General features: G+C 43.8%; 1 protein-coding gene across 1 annotated transcript in view; it reads right to left on the reverse strand.

Annotated features, from left to right (window-relative positions):
- Positions 1-20,800, reverse strand: part of LOC142309851 (mannose-binding protein A-like) — a 225,420-nt gene that overhangs the window by 194,553 nt on the left and 10,067 nt on the right. The gene's annotated exons all lie outside the window — the stretch shown is intronic.

The raw sequence follows: 20,800 nt of genomic DNA on the forward strand, positions 1-20,800 counted from the left end.
ATGAAGCACTATCAAAAATACGCGTGCCTTTCCCGTCCCCTGGCTGACCCAGGGGATGAAAAGTCCTCTGAGAGCCATGACTTGTTCATCTTGGTTCTTTTAGAAACACAGCGAGGGGACTCCAACCACAGTCTCCCTCGTTGCCACTAATTGTGCCACACACACCCCACTTGACTGGCATCAGTTGACCCCCCTTTTGAAAAAGGAAAAGATGCTTTGCATGAAGCACTATCAAAAATACGCGTGCCTTTCCCGTCCCCTGGCTGACCCAGGGGAAGAAAAGTCCTCTGAGAGCCATGACTTGTTCATCTTGGTTCTTTTAGAAACACAGCGAGGGGACTCCAACCACAGTCTCCCTCATTGCCACTAATTGGGCCACACACACACCCCACTTGACTGGCATCAGTTGACCCAATTTTCAAGATGAAAAAGATGCTTTGCATGAAGCACTCTCAAAAATACGCATGCCTTTCGCCTCCCCTGGCTGACCCAGGGGAAGAAAAGTCCTCTGAGAGCCATGACTTGTTCATCTTGGTTCTTTTAGAAACACAGCGAGGGGACTCCAACCACAGTCTCCCTCGTTGCCACTAATTGGGCCACACACACCCCACTTGACTGGCATCAGTTGACCCAATTTTCAAGATGAAAAAGATGCTTTGCATGAAGCACTCTCAAAAATACGCGTGCCTTTCGCCTCCCCTGGCTGACCCAGGGGAAGAAAAGTCCTCTGAGAGCCATGACTTGTTCATCTTGGTTCTTTTAGAAACACAGCGAGGGGACTCCAACCACAGTCTCCCTCATTGCCACTAATTGGGCCACACACACCCCACTTGACTGGCATCAGTTGACCCAATTTTCAAGATGAAAAAGATGCTTTGCATGAAGCACTCTCAAAAATACGCGGGCCTTTCCCATCCCCTGGCTGACCCAGGGGAAGAAAAGTCCTCTGAGAGCCATGACTTGTTCATCTTGGTTCTTTTAGAAACACAGCGAGGGGACTCCAACCACAGTCTCCCTCGTTGCCACTAATTGTGCCACACACACCCCACTTGACTGGCATCAGTTGACTCCCCTTTTGAAAAAGAAAAAGATGCTTTGCATGAAGCACTCTCAAAAATACGCGTGCCTTTCCTGTCCCCTGGCTGACCCAGGGGAAGAAAAGTCCTCTGAGAGCCATGTCCACATTGTCAGTGGACAGACACCTGTGCTTATCTGCCAGCAGACCCCCAGCAGCACTGAAGACAGGTTCCGAGAGAATGCTGGCTGCAGGACACAAGATCCCCAAGGCGTACGTGGCGAGCTCAGGCAATTTATCCAGATTGGAAGCCTAAAATGAGCAGGGCTCAAGTTGCACAGTAATGGCATCGATGTTTCCTTGCATATACTCATATATCTGTGTATCCTCCTCTTTTTCCTTGTCCAGCTGTTTTGTTTTCGCATGAGTATATGTCCTTGTCACTTTCCCATGTGTTTGTGTTGTGTTGTGAGTTGTTTATCACCTTTTGGACACCTTTGAAGGTGTTTTCTAGGTGTTTTTATGTGTTTTTGAATGCCTGCCATTGTTTTCTATGCAGTTCGAGTTCGGTTCGTCGAACGTTCGACGAACCGAACTTGAACGGGACCTCCGTTCGGCGAACCGACCTCGAGCCGAACCGGGACTGGTTCGCTCATCTCTACTGCTTACTGATGATGCGAGGGGGCCGTCGCCTATGACAAAGGGAGAAGTGTGACCTTATCTTGGAGCAGGATGCAGGAGACGCGCTCTAGAAATCACACGGCAAGGTGGGAGGAGTTGGGATCACATGATTGGAACGTGAGATCCCGGACAGAACTCCTTCTACATCGATGCTCAGTGGGCATGAGCGATACCTATAAAATGGCGGCGCCCATGGCCACGAGTGCGGCACAGAATACATATGAATATGTGATACAGGAGCGGTAAGTGGAATTTTGAACACGCTGTTGATTCTTTATTTGCACAAAAATGGTATATTGGACTTATTGGGAATCCTGTTGTTTCCCTATTGAAGCCCAAGATTGTATGCAGATTATCAAAGGCTGTTAATCATCAAAGGTTATTAACAAAACTCCCCTAATGAGTAATAAACTACAAAACGCGTTGGGAGTAATGGAGTAAAGAAATTAATCTGCACAAAATGTGTTGAGAAGGGGCGATCTTGATCTTCACATCAAACTGTTTCCTGGGAAGGACAGACAGGTGATGACTGATGTATTAGAGGGTCAAACCTGATGCGGTAGTCCTATACTGGGAATCAGTGGATGAATCTACAATTGGGTGAGATCTTTCTATATCATTAACAGCAGAGAATGGTATGTAATAAATGATGTCTGCCATATAAATGATGTTTTCTCACTCCATTACTAAAAAGTGATATTGCTTAGTTATCACTTTTTTCCTCACAATTGAATCCCGGTTCTCTCCGACGGGGAGGTTCCCCATAGAAAGTACCTAGGAAATATTATAAGAGTGCTACAAAATATATATAGATATTGAATAGTGGCCTCTGGGAATTTGTGTTACTATATGTGCCTCGCATGGGATTGGGCCTTCTTGAGCTTTGTGACCCAATACCCATGTGGCTGTGGTTGTTGTTTTTTATGTTTGTATTTTTATGTGACCGATGGTCTTTTAGATTTTATTATCAGTAAAAGTTAAGTTTTAGGAGTCTTACTATGAGAAAAGATTTTTACCCTTTATGTACCCATGTTGCTGAGTTATATTTATCCTTGCTTGAATCCTTTAAATAGTGTAGGCCATAGTGCCCTAATGAAGTCTAGCACATATGCTTCATCGAGAATCTTCCTGCAGCTCTCACAAGTGCTGCTGCAGCATCGACCCTCCAGAGTGAAGCGAGCCCCTCTGTGTGTCACATGGTGAGGTATTCATAGCTTTAACGCTAGAAGTTCCAGAGAGGGGTCATTTAACATTTCTACCATTGGAACCCTATGGAGCTCGAAATTCCTGGGACTTCTAGTGTTAAGTGACAGTTGGTGATGTTCTTCTTAGAAAGCTCTGTCTCTTGCATGATGCAATGCAGTACCAGAATTACACAGACAAATATACACTTCTGTTATATCAGCAAAAGAAATATATATCTATATGTACTATGAATTATTTAATAAATAAAGAACCTATCTAAACTGGTGAGGGACCCCAGGGACCAGCAGTAGGTTTGGTCAGGGGTCACCATCTCTCCCTTTTCTAGACACAGGGTTTCCCTTCCCTTTCACCATTTGCTTGGCACTTCCCCATACCAAGCATGACAATGGCACCACCTAATCAATTCAACTGATATATGGCACTCCTTTTCTTCACTTTATACTGTGCCTCAAAAGTATTTTTCAACCACGTTAAGGGCATTGCCATTCTCAATTTAAATTGTACAACAAATTATATGGTCAATTATCTCCTGTTATCCTAGTAAATTTGAAATATTTGGGGTTAAAGCAACTTTTTTGTGGTTAAAAAAATTTATTTTTTTCATTTTCATGGCTCAACGTTATACAATTTTGTGAAGCACCTGTAGGTTCCAGGTTCTCATCAAGCATGTAAATAAATTACTGGCGGGTTCTAGTTTCCAAATAAGCTCACTTGTGGGGGTGTGCTATTATTTATGCACCTTACGGGCTTTGCCAATGTGACATGGCACCCGCAAACCATTTGAACTCAAATATGGCACAGCTTCTCTTCTTCACTTTGCACTGTGCCTCAATAGTATTTTTCTACCACATATGGGGTATTGGCGTATTCTGGAGAAATTGCACAATAAATTATATGGTCCATTATTTTCTGTTACCTTTGTGAAAATGAAATATTTGTGGTTGTGTGGTTAAAGCGACATTTTGTGGTAAAAAAAAATATTTTTTCATTTTCATGGTTTAACGTTTTAACATTGTGTGAAGCACTTAGAGGTTCAAGGTGCTCACCAACCATCTAGATATATTCTTTAAGGGGTCTAGTTTCAAAAGGGGGTCATTTGTGGAGGAGCTCCATAATTTAAGCATATCAGGGGCTCTCCAAACTCGACATGGTGTTCGCTAACTATTCCAACCAATTTTCCAGTAAGATGGCACTTCTCCCCTTCCGAGCACTGCCATGTGCCCAAACATAATGCATTTTATCCTGTTACCTTTGTGAAAAAGCTATCTGGTTGAAATAGAAATTCTGTGGTAAAATTTCCTTGAAGTGCCTAGTTTCCAAAATGGGTTCAATTTTGTGGAGGTTCACTGTTAAGGCACATCAGGGGCTCTCAAAACGTGACATGGCATCTGCTATCGATTCCAGACAATTTTGAGCTCTGAAGCCCACTTTACACACTACAATATATCTTACGATGTGTCGGCAGGGTCACGTCGTAAGTGACACACATCCGGCATCGTAAGGTACATTGTAGTGTGTAACAGCTACATGCGATTGCGAATGAACGGTAAAACGTTCATCGCATGCACGTCATTCATTCCTCATGAATTGAACGTCAGGTTGTTCATCGTACCCGGGGCAGCACACATCTCAGTGTGTGACACTTCGGGAATGATGAACAGATCTTACCTGCATCCTGCGGCTCCCGGCCAGCAATGCGGAAGGAAGGAGGTGGGCGGGATGTTTATGTCCCACTCATCTCCGCCTCTCCGCTTCTATTGGCCGGCTGCTGCGTGACGTCCATGTGACGCCAAACGTCCCTCCCACTCCAGGAAGTGGACGTTCGCCGCCCACATTAAGGTCGTATGGACGGGTAAGTAGGTGCGATGGGGTTAATCGTTTGTACGGCACATTCAACAAAACTGAACGTGCCGCACATACGATGGGGGCGGTTACGATCGCATACGATATCGTATGCAGAATCGTAACATGTAAAGCAGACTTAAAATTCAAATGGTGTTCCTTCCCTTCCAAGCCTTGCCGTGTGCCCAAAAAGTAGATCTCCACCACATATGAGGTATCATAGTACTCAACAGAAATTGCAAAACAAATTGTATGGTACATTTTTGTCTTGTAACCCTTGTAAAAATGAAATATTTGGGGCTAAAGTGACATTTTTGTGGGAAAAAATAAAATGTTCATTTTTTACTTCCATATTGCTTTATCTCCTCCTCCTCCATCTAAAGAGTAATAAACTTGTTGATTAAGATGTGATTTTGAGTACTTTGAGGGGAGTAATTTTTAGAATGGTGTCACTTTTGGGTATTTTCTGTTACCTAGGCCTCTCAAAGTCACTTCAAATGTGATGTGGTCTCTAAAAAAATGATTTTGTACAAGTTGGAAAAATTATACATAAACTTTGAACCCTTCTAACTTCCTAACAAAAAAAAAATCATAGTTTAAAAATTGCACTGATGTAAAAGAGACATGTGGGAAATGTTAATTATTAACTAACTTGTGTGACACATATCTCTGGTTTAAGATCATAAAAATTCAAAGTTTGAAAATTGCAAAATGTTCAAAATTGTTGCCAAATTTCAGATATTTTCACAAATAATCACAAAAAAAATATCGTCCTAAATTTACCACCAGCATGATGTGCAATATGTCAAAAAAAAGTCACTGGGATCTGTTAAAGTGTTCCAGAGTTATTACTTCATAAAGTGAAGAATTTTCAGAATTGGAAAAATGGCCTGGTGATGAAGGTGAAAACATGCTAGGCATTAAAAGGGTTAATGTAAGAAAGAGGATGTGTTTTAAACTTTAAGCCGCTTCGTGACCAAGGACGTACTGGTAAGTCCTTAGCCATGTATGTCAATTACGAGTCTGCTGTAATCCCTGCACATGTCTGCTCATTTGACCAGCAGAAATGTGAGGCTAACAGGCACAGATGGATCTCTGATATACCTTCGCTTTTTAACCCCTTAGATCGGGCTGTCAAACTCTGACAGTGCAATCTAATGCGCTCATGTGGGGATTGCGCCATTCCCCGCCACCATTTGCAGCCCCTTGACATGATCATGGGGCACCAATTTATTGGCATGGCAGCGCGGGGTCAGCTGATGATTTCTGTCACTGCCATGATTTTATTCCTGATAGGGTATGTGCACACGTTGCTTTTTACCTGCTTTTTACCTGCTTTTTTGCTGCTTTTTCTTCTGCGCTGTTTAATGCCAAAATGGATGTGTTCTTCTATTCAAGCAAAGTCTATGGGAATTTGGGTTTCTTGTTCACACTATGTTGTTCAAAATGCTGCCTTTTTGTGGCAGAACTTTGGTCAAAAACTCAGCTTTGCAGTGCAAAACCCAAATGGCAAAAACAATTGACATGTTGCTTCTTTGAAAAGCTGAGTTTTTGACCAAAGTTCTGCCACAAAAAGGCAGCATTTTGACCAACATAGTGTGAACAAGAAACCCAAATTCCCATAGACTTTGCTTGAATAGAAGAACACATCCATTTTGGCATTAAACAGCGCAGAAGAAAAAGCAGCAAAAAAGCAGGTAAAAAGCAGGTAAAAAGCAACGTGCGCACATACCCTTAATGCTGGCAGAGCACTGACATCACTCTGATCAGTAGAAGTGATCGGATAGTGTAACAATACATTCCCCTAGGGGGAATAGTAAAATCAGTAAAAAAGGTAAAAGAAAAGAGTTTTAAAAAGTATAAATTATATTAAATATTTGAAAAAACCTAAATGCTGAAATCACTCCTCTTTTGCCCAATTGAAAATAAAACAATAAAAAATACATATACTGTATTTGGTATGGCCGCATTCAGAAATGCTCAATCTATCAAAATATACAACCAGTTAATCTGATTGCTATCCGTGTAGGAAGAAAACAATTCCAAACACCAAAATTACAGATTTTTGTTCGTCGCAACATTGCATTAAAATGCAATAACATGCGATCAAACAGTGCATCTGCACAAAAATGGTATAATTAAAAACTCAAGATGAAAAAAGAAGTCATCACTGACCCCAGATTATGAAAAATGAAAATGCTACGGTTCTCAGAAAATGGCAACAAAAGTGCAATTCTTTTTTTTTATGAACTTCTGATTTTTTTTCACAAATATAAAGTAAAACTTTGTATCTTTGGTATCTACAAACTCGTACTGACCTGGGAAATCATATTGCCAGTTCAGTTTTTCAAAATGGTAAACATAGTAAATAAAAAACTCAAAAAACATTTGTGCAATTGCAGTTTTTCTAATAATTTTATTCCCGTTTTCCAGGACAATGTGGGGCACAATGAATGGTGTAGTTCAAAAGTACAAATTATCCCACATAAAACAAGCCCTCATATGGCTATTTTGACGGAACTATATAAAAAGTTATAATTCTTGAAAGGAGCTGAAAAAATGAAAACGACAAATGGAATATCGCCCGGGGGTGAAGGGTTAATGTATTTTTTTAATATATTTTTAAACATTTTTTTACTTTTCACTGTATTTATGAGTTCCCTTAGGAGACTATAACCTGCAGTCATTGGTTTGCTTAAGCTTTATACAGCAATGCCAAAACATTTCTATATATACGGTAGTTTAAATCATGGTCTCCTATGAAGCCAGCCCCAGGCAATGGAGCTCCATGGTGGAGAGTTCTTCAGCACACCCAAAGCTGTTATCCAAGCCATCCGCATCCCACGAACAAGTCACATTAAAGGCCGTTGTCACAGTTGTAAAGTTTGAGATGGTTCCTGGATGTAACAAACAGCCATTACATGCCAAGTATGGAGCAATATCTCTAGTGCTGAGCGGATCCAGACTGTAAAAGTCCGGATCCGCGCGGTTTCAGCACTATATCTGTGCTGCACCCGGGCGCGGGGTTCTGGGTGCACGATCCGGATTCGGCAATCAATAAAAAGTGAACAAAATCAGAAATAAATTAGCATTTCATACTTACCGAGACTCGATATCATGGTGGCACACTGCTTCCCGGTCGCGCATTCACTTTCTATACTGTCCATTGCATACACACAGCTTTCCGTGTTTTCCCTGCCCACCGGCCGTCCTCTCATCTGTGATTGGTTCCTGGCTGACGCGCCCCTCAGCCTGTGACAGCTCTGCCATACAGTCATCGCTTATCGTGGCTCAGTAATAGGGTACAGACTTCAAAGTGGAGAGGGAGAAGGGGTTAAACCCGCGCAATCCGCCAGTAATCCAGAAGGAGATGTTAATAAATTAAACAATCTTTTATTCCATGGGTCTACGCGTTTCAAGGTCTAAGACCTCTTCTTCAGGACCAGTAAATCAACACCTGGTGTGGATTTACTGGTCCTGAAGAAGAGGTCTTAGACCTTGAAACGCATAGACCCATGGAATAAAAGATTGTTTAATTTATCAACATCTCCTTCTGGATTACTGGCGGATTGCGCAGGTTTAACCCCTTCTCCCTCTCCACTTTGAAGTCTGAAACACGTGGGGCCGCTGCAGCTGCCATTATCTCATGCTATCTGTGGTGGTTGTGACCTCTCACAACCTCAATCTGTGAGTGCATTTACCATTTGCTAACCGTGTGTTTTATCTGGTAAAACCCTATCAGCGTTTCTCTTTTCTAGTTTATCTAAGTAATAGGGTACAGTCAGAGCGGGCAGTCGTGCTCTATGGCTGCTTGCTCTGACATGTAGCAGAGCTGGATATGTCTTCGCTGGATCTCGTGTGGATTACGTCTGAGCTGCAGAGTGTTGGGGTAATAAAGTGGTGAAGGAGGTGGCTGCGTTTGTACTTTATTCCAAATAAAGGATTTCTCTGTGTCTTCTTTATGTACTGTAATTTACAGGTTTGTGATGCGGGTGTCTCACAGACGCCTGTGCGATCACAAACCTAGTGTTTAGTAGCAGCCGTGCGCTGTTATTAACCCCTGCTATTACCTCGATTGCCACCGCACCAGGACAATCAAGATGAGCCGATATCGCACCGGAATTGTCACATCTAATAGATGCGGCAATACCGGGATGGCTGCGGGCTGAGAATATACCAGCTCCTAGCCGGCGTTATCATGGCTGGGGATGAAAATTGGGGGGGACTACACGTTGTTTTTTTTTAAAAATTATTTAAATTAAAAAAAAAAACAAAAAAAATGCATGCTGCTTATCTTAGGCAGCAGTCAAACTTGCGAGGGACTCCCACAAGTCTGACATCACAGCAGAGCCGCACACACATCTGACAGGAGTGTGCATGTGTTTCTAGGTACATGCACGCTCATGTTCAGACAGTGGCAAACTGTGCGGTATGATGTCATGTCAGACTCGCACGAGTCTGACATTGCATCACCTACACACACTTCTGACAGGAGCGTACATGTGTTTCTAGGTACATGCACGCTCATGTTCAGATAGTGGAAGACTGTGCGGTATGATGTCATGTCAGACCTGCACGAGTCTGACATTGCATCACCCGCACACACTTCTGACAGGAGCGTACATGTGTTTCTAGGTACATGCACGCTCATATTAAGACAGTGGCAGACTGTGCAGTATGATGTCATGTCACACCCGCACGAGTCTGACATTGCATCATCCGCACACACTTCTGACAGGAGCGTGCATGTGTTTCTAGGTACATGCAAGCTCATGTTCAGATAGTGGCAGACTGTGACGGGTGATGCCATGTCAGACCCGCACGAGTCTGACATATCATCACCCGCACACTTCTGAGGGCTCTTGTACACTTGCGTACCTGCTGCGGGTGTCAGCCGAGGGTCATGCGACTGTGATGCGATCTTGCAATTGCAGAAGGAGCACTTTCTCCCCATCTCCTCCACTGTTTGTCTCCGCGTGCACTGGTTCGATTCGCTCGCATGACACGGCTCACGCTGGCAGTACAGCAGAGCCGAGTGTCATCCGAGTGTCCCTGCCACTGAGGTCAGTGAGAGCGGCCCTCTGCTGCGGGGGGTGGGCCGGCACTGAGGAGGGGAGGGGTTGGAGCTGCAGAGGAGAGAATGTCACAGCCCAGCCTGTCACAGCCTCTGCTCAGTCAGTGTTTACACTCAGAACTGGCAGCCGTGCTTTACAGCTGCTAGCTGTGACATGTAGCAGAGCAGGATGTGTCTCCGTGGGACGTGTGGATTACGCTGGAGCTGCAGGGTGTTGGGGTAATAAAGTGGTGAACGAGGGTGCGTTTGTACTATATTCTAAATAAAGGATTTTTCTCTGTGTTTGTTTATTTACATTCATTTACAGGTTTGTGATGCGGGTATCTCACAGACGCCCGTGCGATCACAAACCTATTACCCCGACTGGCACCACATCATGCCTCCGGGAAGAGCCGGTAATGTACCGGGATTGCCACATCTAATAGATGCGGCAATATCGGGCGGCTGCGGGCTGAAATACCAGCCCCCAGCCGGCATTATCATGGCTGGGGATGATAATTAGGGGGGACCACAAGTTGGGTTTTTTAATTATTTATTTAAATAAAAAAAATTTAAAAAAAAGCCGGAGTCACACTTGCGACAGATACACTGCTTTCCCCGCCTACCGGCCGTGCTGCCACTTGTGATTGGTTGCAGTCAGCTGCCCCCTGCCACTCAGGGTGGGGGCATGTCTAACTGCAACCAATGACACGTGCCAGTGGGCGGTCAAATCAATGAATATTGAATTGTCGGCTCCGGAAGAGAAAAGTGTGACCCGGAAGAAGTGTGCCGCCATGTCATTGAGTACACCGTGCGCGCTCCTATCCTCCATCCCCTCCACAAACGTTTTTAGTCACCAGATTCCGGTCCCCATTTACTTATATGGGCACCGGATTCCGGAGCGGATGGGACTTATTTTTAAGTCTGTCAGTGAATCCGCCGGCCCCAGTTTTTTGGGGGTTCGATCAGCTCTAAATATCTCCCTTTGAGCCCGCTTGATTCATACGCTTCTGACTTGCACCATACAGGTATGGCAGATGTCGTGAAGGGATTAAAGGCGATCTCTTCCTGTGGACAATGACTATCTGAAAGGTCACCTGGCAATAAGCAGAATTCAAGAATAAAAATTATATAATTGTTGGGACCATAATTATGTTTTCTGTTCCGAAATCTGGCAGCTAGAGCTTGAGCTGATAGCAGCACATGCAAAAGTGCCACAGCACATGCCAGATAATGAGTATGAGGAGGAGCTGTATAGAAGAATAATATTTTTAATTCAGCAAAAATAGGTGACCAGCTAAAAGAAAATAATTATCCAGCAAAGATTATGGAAGGGGCAAAAAATAAAGACAAAAGAATAGACAGATTCCTATTTATTAGAAATAAGAAATCACAGTATACTTTGAATCTTGGCCACAGGCTGGGTTTCAAAGAATCTCTGTAATGATAGTCATGGAGATCTTTATCAGACCCCCAACTGTCATAACCACTCTTTTGTGCTACACAATCGCATCACGAGAGCGCCAGTGGGCACGCAGAATGAGGAAACCACCATGCAAGAGCTTGACAGCAGCATTTATCATGTTAATAGTCACAGACGGAGCTCTGTTAAATGTCATTACTTGTCAGATATTGGGTGAGCGTCTCCTAGGAGCAGCCTCTATCCACCTGCTATTGATTTGTACCATACATGTACAATGGATATTGGTAAGGGGTTAATATCACCCTGTTGTGGTGTGCTGGTGTGCTGTTCAAGACAAAAAAGAGGGAAGTCTGCAGAGAGGATCCCTACTTTGAAACGTTATCATAGTATCAAGACCAGATGAAGAAATAAAGGATGAGAAAAGCTCCAATCAGAAATTATGTCACCTATTAGGTATCTTGATTTATCTGTGCTTTATATTGAACAATCACAATCTTTAACCTCTTGCTGACCGCCGATACGCCTTTTAACCGCAATTATTCTGGAGCATTATTCCTCAGCACTGCTTTTTAACAACACTGAGGAATAAGTGAATTGCATGCTCCCAACGGGCAAAATTCCCATGGGTGATGGCTGTATATGACAGCTGACATTTCTGGGCATTGGCCCCCAATGGTTTTGGAACTGTTCGTGGCCGATTAATCCTTTAAATACCACAGTCATTATCTAAGTAATTAAAAGATGGTTAATAGAACCCCTTTGACATAGTCAACCTCCCGTGATCATAATCACAAGTGCCAACTGTTGCCATGGTACCCTGAGGTCATCTGATGTATTCAGTGCTATGGTGACTTGCTAGATCCTACTATAAAAAGGGTCTAATAGGTTGTCAGTGAGTCATTGACAGGTCTCAAGTGCTACAGTACACAAGTATGAGACTAGTGATCAAAGAGAAAAATATTTATGACACACAGTGGGACTTAGGGGTACCTTACACGCTGCGACATCGCTACTGATATATCTTCGGGGTCACGTCGTTAGTGACGCACATCCGGCGCCGGTAGCGACATCGCAGCGTATAACACTAATGAGCAACGATCACAAAATCGTTCCAAAACGGTGATCATTGACACGTTGTTCATTTCCTTTATATCGCTGCTGCCACCGGTATGATGTTGTTCGTCATTCCTGCAGCATCACACATCGTTATTTGTGACACCGCCGGAGCAACGAACATCTCCTTACCTGCATCCATCGTCAATGCGGAAGGAAGGAGGTGGGTGGGATGTTACATCCTGCTCATCTCCGCCCCTCCGCTTCTATTAGCCGGCCGCTTAGTGACATGGCAGTGACGTCTCTGACGCCGAACGCCACTCCCCCTTGAAGGAGGGATTGTTCGGCGGTCATAGCGACGTCGCTGTCAAGGTATGTGCGTATGACGCTGCAGTTGCGATAATGTTCGCTACGCCAGCGATCACACAATATCGCACATACGATGGGGGCGGATGCTATCGCGCACAACATCGATAGCAATTGCTAGCGATGGTGCAGCGCGTAAAGTACCCTTAAAAGAAAAAGTAAAGAGAGTGAAATAAAAAAGTCGGGAAAAAAAGCACAAAAATATGCCAAAAATGTCACTTGTTCATCATACTGACACACAAAAAATTTAGTACAAAGTGCAAAAAGTCATATGTTAAAAAAATAGTTTAAATAAAAAATGCCAAACCATCCCAAACCAAACAAGCCTTGATATGCCTCATTGGGAAAAAATAAAGTTACAGCTCTTAGGCGATGCAAAACAAAATATTTTGTAAAACATTGTTTTTAGTGTGTAAAGGTACCACAGTATAAAAAATATAAATATATAATATAAATATCTATATTATATCTATATAAATAATACTACCCCGAAGAATAAATTGGTGTTATCACTTTTATTGCACAGTGAATAGCCCAAAAAAATATACAAAAAAACATTAACTGAATTGCTGTTATTTGTTCATTCTGCATCTGAAATATCTGAATAAAAAACATTAAAAAAATGTTGTCCCAAAGTGGGACTAAAAAAATCTCCAAATTGTTGAACAAAAAATAAGCCCTCATACAGGGTTCACCAAAAAAATTAAAAAGCTACAGCTCTGAAAATATTGTGACGGAAAAACTATTTTAAAAAGCATTTTTAGTATGTGATAGTAACAGAACATAAAAAAATATATATCTGATATCGCTGTAATTGAGTCTACCTGACGTATAAAGCCATCTTATCTCTTATTGCGCACAGTGAACCACACAATAATAAAAATAAGAACTATTCTTGTACTGCTGTCTGTTTGTTCATTCTATCTCTCATAAATCAAAATTATCTTTAGCTCACATTTATCCTGCACTCTCTGCTGAACGTTTATGTCAGAGTTTCCATGTAAATCCCAAAAATCATGAATCACACAAACCCCCCAACAAAACCACTCACTATAATGAGGCAGATGATGCCACGTTGGACTTCATCTGGTCTCAGTGGTATCTGAGGTAATGAGGCAGATGATGCCACTTTGGACTTTGTCTGGTCTGATTCCGCTTCAATTTAGGCATCATTTTAGTGCACAAATATGGATGACCATGGTTCTGTGTATGCCTAAAAAAGAAGGATTCCAGTGAAACAGACATCAAGCGGAGTACAAAGTGTCTCCATCTACCTCATTAAAGTGAGTTGTCTCCATCTGCCTCATTAAAGTGAGTGGTTCCATTGGAGGTTTCATTTGAAACACGGAACAATGTGATTCCAGCTGTATACTGAAACCAATCAAAAAATGTTACATACCCTAAAATGTTATAAGTAAAAACCCAAACTTATCCTACACAAAACAAGCCCCCACTCAGGCCCATCATCTGCCACCCCCAAATAAAATTCAGTGAAATCTGCACTTCCAAATGCTCCCTCTTCTTCTGAGCCCACAATGTGCTGACCCACAGTAAGCAGCCCCAAGTTTGGCATTATTTTAGTGAAGAGAGAGCATTCAAGGAAACTTTTCAGACATTTTCTCTCCCTCCCTGATAAAGCTACAAACGGTCTCCCAAAGGCAAAACACGTGTTGGTGGGTTGGGGGGAAGCTTTTGCCTTGTGATCCGGTCATTTGGGCATTTTTTGCTGGCACTTGCACTTTATGGTAGGTACATTTTCACTAAAAACAGCAATGTTCTTCCTTGTGGTTACTTGATGCACCTGGCACTTTGATACAGACCAGTGATTGAGATATAGGTAGTTTACTGTCTATACTTTGGAGATTTATTGATCTATATAAAACTTACAGTTTTATATAGATCATACAGTTTATCTTGCCTGAGGCGGGCACAATCTTTTTTCCTGAAGGGGTTACTAATAGCAGCTGATAATTTATAAATTCCCTAGTTCTTAGGCTCCCGTTGGGGTTCTTCAGCTTCTCTTCCTTCCTTTCAGCTTCACTATCCACGGCAGACTCAACCGTCTTTCCGGTCAGTCAAGACCTACTTCTCTCTCAAGGGTCTACTGACCTTTCATAAACAACTAAATACCCATAAAAATATATATTTATTAGTATCAATTAAAAACTCTCAAATCCAACAGACAGTCAAAGCATACAAAGTGCATGTAATGTGTAGGTACACACTCGGTGGAAAGGTATAGGAAATTTTGTAGAGGGGTCTGAGGTAGGTATATAAGATAGGTTAATGTTATATGGACCAAAGGGGATATATCTGTTCCTTATCTGTGTCCTACCTAACAATGGGGCTTTAAGCACCCTAGATTTGTGGTACCCCCATTCCTCGGTGGCTCGCCCTCACTGTTCCTAACTACCTAGTTATATATCCACCACCAAGATAAAGAGGTGAAAAGTGCAATAAAATCAGCACAAGATTATCAGACACAGCAACAATTATACACACAAAAAAAATGGTTAGGAGACTATTAAAGCAATGTATAGACTCTACCAACTGATATAGCTATATCCCAAACTAGGGACAATAACTAATATCTCGGGGTCAGTGCCTTAGTTCCTCCTCTCTTAGATATGTAGAATAGATACAAATTGTACAAAACTCTCAGAGTTACCACAGTATTAGTCATAGGCAAAATAAGTAAATGCTCAAAATACCAATTATTACTAGATGTTTTATTGGAAAACAATATGAGGTATGTAATAAACCGTCCCCAGTAATCTACTGGGTATCCTACTTTGGTTGGTAGTCCTCCTGGGTTACAATGGAGTAGTCAAATATCAGGATTCTCCCATCCTTATTAGCACAAAGTAGTGCCGTGCCTAGTGTTTTATAAATGTATTTAATATTCACCCATCGTTTACCCACCACGTTTCCCCCCACTATTGGCTGGGGTTCATCAGGGGAATTGAACAAAGGACAGCTGGGAGCGATCGCATCCCAAATTTCATATAGTGTAACCTATAGGGAATAATGAGGAAAGACAGTAAGCTTTTAAATTCCTCCCAATAAATTTCAGAGTGCCAATTGTGTAGATATCTTACCTCAGCTTGTTACTATGCCCGGTCACAATGTCCCGTGGGGCCCCCTCATATGGGTATAGGAGGTAGATAACTCCTTCCTATTGTTGCTGTCGCCCACGCTTGTTTTCAAATGACTTAAGAAAGCTCCAGGGGCGTTCTTACACTAGAAACGACCATGGCTTCCGGATCCCATCGCATGGAGGACGCAAGTCAAGCTCATCACGTAGTTACTTCCTCTTTGCACAAGGCGGGTCATGTGATTCCCAGATGAGGAGGTAAGCAGTTGGAACGCAAAATGCGTTCTACCTTGCAACAAGGGGCAACCATCTTAAGGTACATAGCCATCTTATTCTGGAACTACTTGATTTCATCTTGAATCATAATTACTTCCTTTTTGGAGGCAAGGTCTACCGCCAGCTCAGGGGCACCATGATGGGGAATTCATGTGCCCCATCATATGCAAATGTGTTCTTGGGCTGGTGGGAGGATAGAATAGTGTTCCGTGAAGAGGATGTCATCTGGACCCCGTATATTTCATTCTGGGGGAGATACATAGATGACATCCTCGTCCTCTGGACTGGAAGTTTACCCTTGTTTGGAGAGTTTATAGGACACCTGAATAACAACAACATAGGACTGAAATTCACATATGAGGTGGGGATTGAAAAACCTGCCTTTCTTGACCTCCAGATTATTAGAGACCCTTCACGAACCCTATCAACAACTATTTACCGCAAACCTACTGCAACGAACAACCTTCTGAGATGGGAGAGCTATCATCCCCCGGCCCTGAAAAAGGGTATCCCTAAGGGGCAGTTCTTGCGTCTCAGGAGGAACTTTTCGTCCTTATCAGATTTCCACCAGAAAGCTGAAGCACTTAAAAAAGATTTCATGATACAGACTGATGTCATCGAGCCTACCTTTAAATTTGCCAATCATAGCAATCGGGAGGGCGTATTACTACCTAGACCTGGGAATGAATCTTCTCCAATCACCCGTCTGATAGGTACCTTTGACGGTCAAAATGACAGTATTTAGTCTATTCTAAAAAAACCATTGGGGGATACTATTGGCTGATCCCGGCATTAAAGACTTCATATCCCCTCATCCTAGTGTGACATACATAAGGGGTAAGTCCGTTAAAGACTATGTCACACACAGTCATTTTGTTCCACCTAACAAGAAAGGTACTTGGCTGGATAGAAGACCGATGGGAACGTTCCGCTGTGGCTCCTATAGTTTCTGTCCACTCATTAATCAGTCTCAGATGTTCTCTAGTGTACACATTGGTAGGAGATTTCAGATTAGAGACTTTGCAACCTGTAAGACCGAAGGAATAGTATACCTTTATACCTGCAAATGTCCATTGAACTATGTAGGAAAAACAAAGAGAAAGTTTAGAGTACACATTAGCGAACATATGGGCGACATAAGACACAAACGGGACACTCCCCTAGCACGCCATGTCCTGCAAGTACATAAAGGGGATATAAAGTCTATATCCTTCCAAGCAATAGAGGTCGTACCGAGGTCTATCAGACGGGGAGATTGGAATAGGAAAATTCTCCAGATAAAGGCAAGATGGACATTTTTGCTCAACACAGTAAGTCCTAATGGACTGAATGAACAGCTCAACTTTCACAGCTTTTTTTAATGATAAAATTCTTGTCTTCACTCATATCCATCTCTATACTGACAAAATATTGTTGTACATAAATGCCAGCCTTTATTTTGGCAATTTCGGCCATTTCCCCTATTTAGTGGTCTTTAACAATATCAGGAGTGGCAATGATATCTGATAACTCCTGAAGATATATACATTAAACATGCTAGGTTTTTTTCAATTTATTGATATCTTATCTCTATGTTTATAATGCTATATGATACCATTGAGAGGGTCGCAAGTTATAAATTATCTATTGAGTATAGAGTGGATATAACATTTATATCCTACCCTATTCTTTGTTTTTTTATTTAATACTAGCTGTACTACCCGGCTTGACCCAGGTTAATAACTGCTGTTAACAAAATAGAATGTATTAACAAAAATGTATTCTGCACACAAAAACCACAAAACAAATAGATATAAATGTAATTATAATGTCTGTCTCCCCCTCTGTATATATCTCTCTGTCTCTCTCTCTATCTCTTTGTCTGTCTGTCTCTGACTGTCTCTGTCTCTTTCTCCGTCTGTCTCAATCTCTTTCCCTGTCTATCTATCTATCCCTTTCTCTGTCTGTCTATCTATCTCTGTCACTTTACCTGTCTGTCTCTTTCTCTGTCTGTCTGTTTCCCTCTCTTTCCCTCTCTTTCCCTGTCTGTCTCTTACCCTGTCTGTCTCTTTCCCTTTCTTTCCCTGTCTGTTTCCCTGTATCTGTCTCTTTGTATGTCTCTTTACCTGTCTGTGTCTGTCTCTTAATCTGTCTCTCTCTTTCCCTCTCTTTCCCTGTCTGTCTCTTTCCCTGTAAGTCTGTCTCTTTGTCTGTGTCTGTCTCTTTGTGTCTGTCTCTTACCCTGTCTATGTCTATTTCTTACCCTGTCTGTGTCTGCCTCTTTCCCTGTCTGTCTCTTTCCCTGGCTGCATTGTGACACGCCAACATTCCATTTAAGGGCGTGGCTGCGCATTCTTCTGAAGTTCTGGCTGCATTGTGGCTCCCAGCTCCATTCGCTTTAATGGAGGCAGGTTTTTTGGTGAATAACTGCAAAGAGCGGGGTTAAAATTTCCCCTCAAAGCATAGCCTATGACGCTCTCGGGGTCCAGACATGTGAGTGTGCAAAATTTTGTGGCTGTAGCTGCGATGGTGCAGATGACAATCCCGGACACACACACACACACACACACACACACACACACACACACACACACACAAACACATTCAGCTTTATATATTAGATATGACTTTCCTATACCTAAATCCTCTTTATTTGTTATATATTATAACTTTCATTCTACAGATTTTACATCTGTCTCTAGAATGGCCCTTTTACATGTTTAAGTAATGGATTGATTATAGCCTACTTGCACTCACTAATTTCATTACATGTATGCTAATTAATGCCTAGAGATCCGGACCGTCTGTGATGTGTCACTGTTACAGGCAGGGATCTTTATCAAAGCCCACCTACGTGATACGTGGGGTAACATCCACCACATGGATGCTGTAACGCATATAGCGTTCCAACTGCTTACTTCCTCATCTGGGAATCACATGACCCGCCCTGGTATGGAGGGGAGGTGTTACGTCCGGGTGGTGGAAACACTGGACCGTACACCGGATTCCCCTGGTGAGGCAGCCAGGCCGGTCACCCCGCCAGAGGGACTTGATGCACGGCAGCCAAAGCACTACTGGTAGCACGACAGTCCGTATGAGAGCTGGAAAGTAGATGTCCCTGGGAACACAGAGTTCTAGACGGTAGTCCGGGTGACGAGGCTCAGGGTCCGAGGCCGGGTTGTAGGGTCAGGCGGAATCCGGAACCAGCTGAGCGAGAGGACAGGTCACCAAACGGAGCCAGGGACCGGAGACTGGCGGAGCTGAAGAGGTGGTGGAACATCAGCCGAAGTCACTGTCAAGAGTACTGGAACGGACGTGGTCAGGACCGGCTGGCGTGACAGGACAGGCTCTGCGAGACAAACAGGGGTTAATACTGGGCAAAGCTATACGGGGACCTGAACTCCTAGCTTACTAAACACGTAGAACAGTCCCCGCCCACCAGGAAAGAGAATCCTAATATACCCTGTACCTGTCTATGCAATATCCTGTTTCTAGGTGCTGGCCCTTTAAGAGAGGGTCAATGACCGCGCGCGCGCCCTAATGCACATGCGCGAGGCCCGTGTGCCAGAAGCCAGTACAGGAAGCGGTGCAGAAGAAGCAGGAGTGCCCGGCAGTGTGTCCTGCGTCGCAGAGGAGCGCCGGGAGTGGGGAGCAGGACACATGGGGAGTGCAGGCAAGGGAGAGGAAGCCGGGACCGGAGTGGTGAGCAGGGGACGCCGTCGGGAACCGGAGAGCGGGGCACGGGAACCGGGAAGCGTGACAGTACCCCCTCCCCCACGACCCCCTCCTCGCAACCGGGACAGGAAGGCACGTATCAGAGGAGTGCCAACATTCTCCCGGGTCTCCCAGGACCTATCCTTGGGGCCATAACCCGCCCAGTCCACCAGGAAGCATTGCCGACCTCGCATGGTCTTCATGGCCACGATATCCCTTACCACATAGATGTCATCGTCAGCGATGGGAGGGGGAGCGGTACTGGCACCAGCGGAGAAGGGACCAAGGACAACAGGCTTGAGCAAGGAGACATGGAAGGAGTTGGGTATCCGCATCGTGGCCGGGAGCTGCAGCTTGTAGGAGACTGCATTGATCTTGCTGATGACTTTAAACGGCCCGATGTAACGAGGACCCAACTTGTACGATGGTAGCTTCAATCGGACATATTTGGAGGCAAGCCAGACCAGATCACCTGGAGAGAAACACGGGGGATCCAGACGCCTCTTGTCCGCATGTCTCTTCATCTGCAAGGAAGCACGCTCAAGGGAAGTCTTGACAGAGTTCCATATAGCTGAGAAGTCCCGGACTAGAGCATCTGCAGCAGGGACATCTGAAGCCGAGGATACTGGTAACGGGACGGAAGGCTGAAGTCCGTAAACGACCTGGAAGGGAGAGGAATTCAGCCCAAGGAAGGAGCGTGGACCAATCGTCGTGATGGATGTTGACGTAGTGGTGCAGGAAGGAGGTCAGGATCTGATTGACTCGTTCCACTTGGCCATTCGACTGAGGGTGGTAGGTCGAAGAAAAGTCCAGGGATACTCCCAGATGTTTGCTGAGGGCCCTCCAGAAGCGCGAGGTAAACTGAGTTCCTCTGTCGGACACAATGTGTGCAGGAAAGCCATGCAATCGGAATATGTGTTGTATGAAGGAGTCAGCGAGCTCCTGGGCAGAGGGCAGCCCACCCATGGGAACGAAGTGAGCCATCTTTGAGAAACGGTCCACCACAACCCATATGACCTTGTGTCCGGAGGACAAGGGTAAGTCCGTAATAAAGTCCATTGCAATGTGTTGCCATGGAACGGAGGGAATGGGCAGAGG

Source organism: Anomaloglossus baeobatrachus, chromosome 5 (genome assembly GCF_048569485.1).
Source record: "Anomaloglossus baeobatrachus isolate aAnoBae1 chromosome 5, aAnoBae1.hap1, whole genome shotgun sequence".
Taxonomy (NCBI): Eukaryota; Metazoa; Chordata; class Amphibia; order Anura; family Aromobatidae; genus Anomaloglossus; species Anomaloglossus baeobatrachus.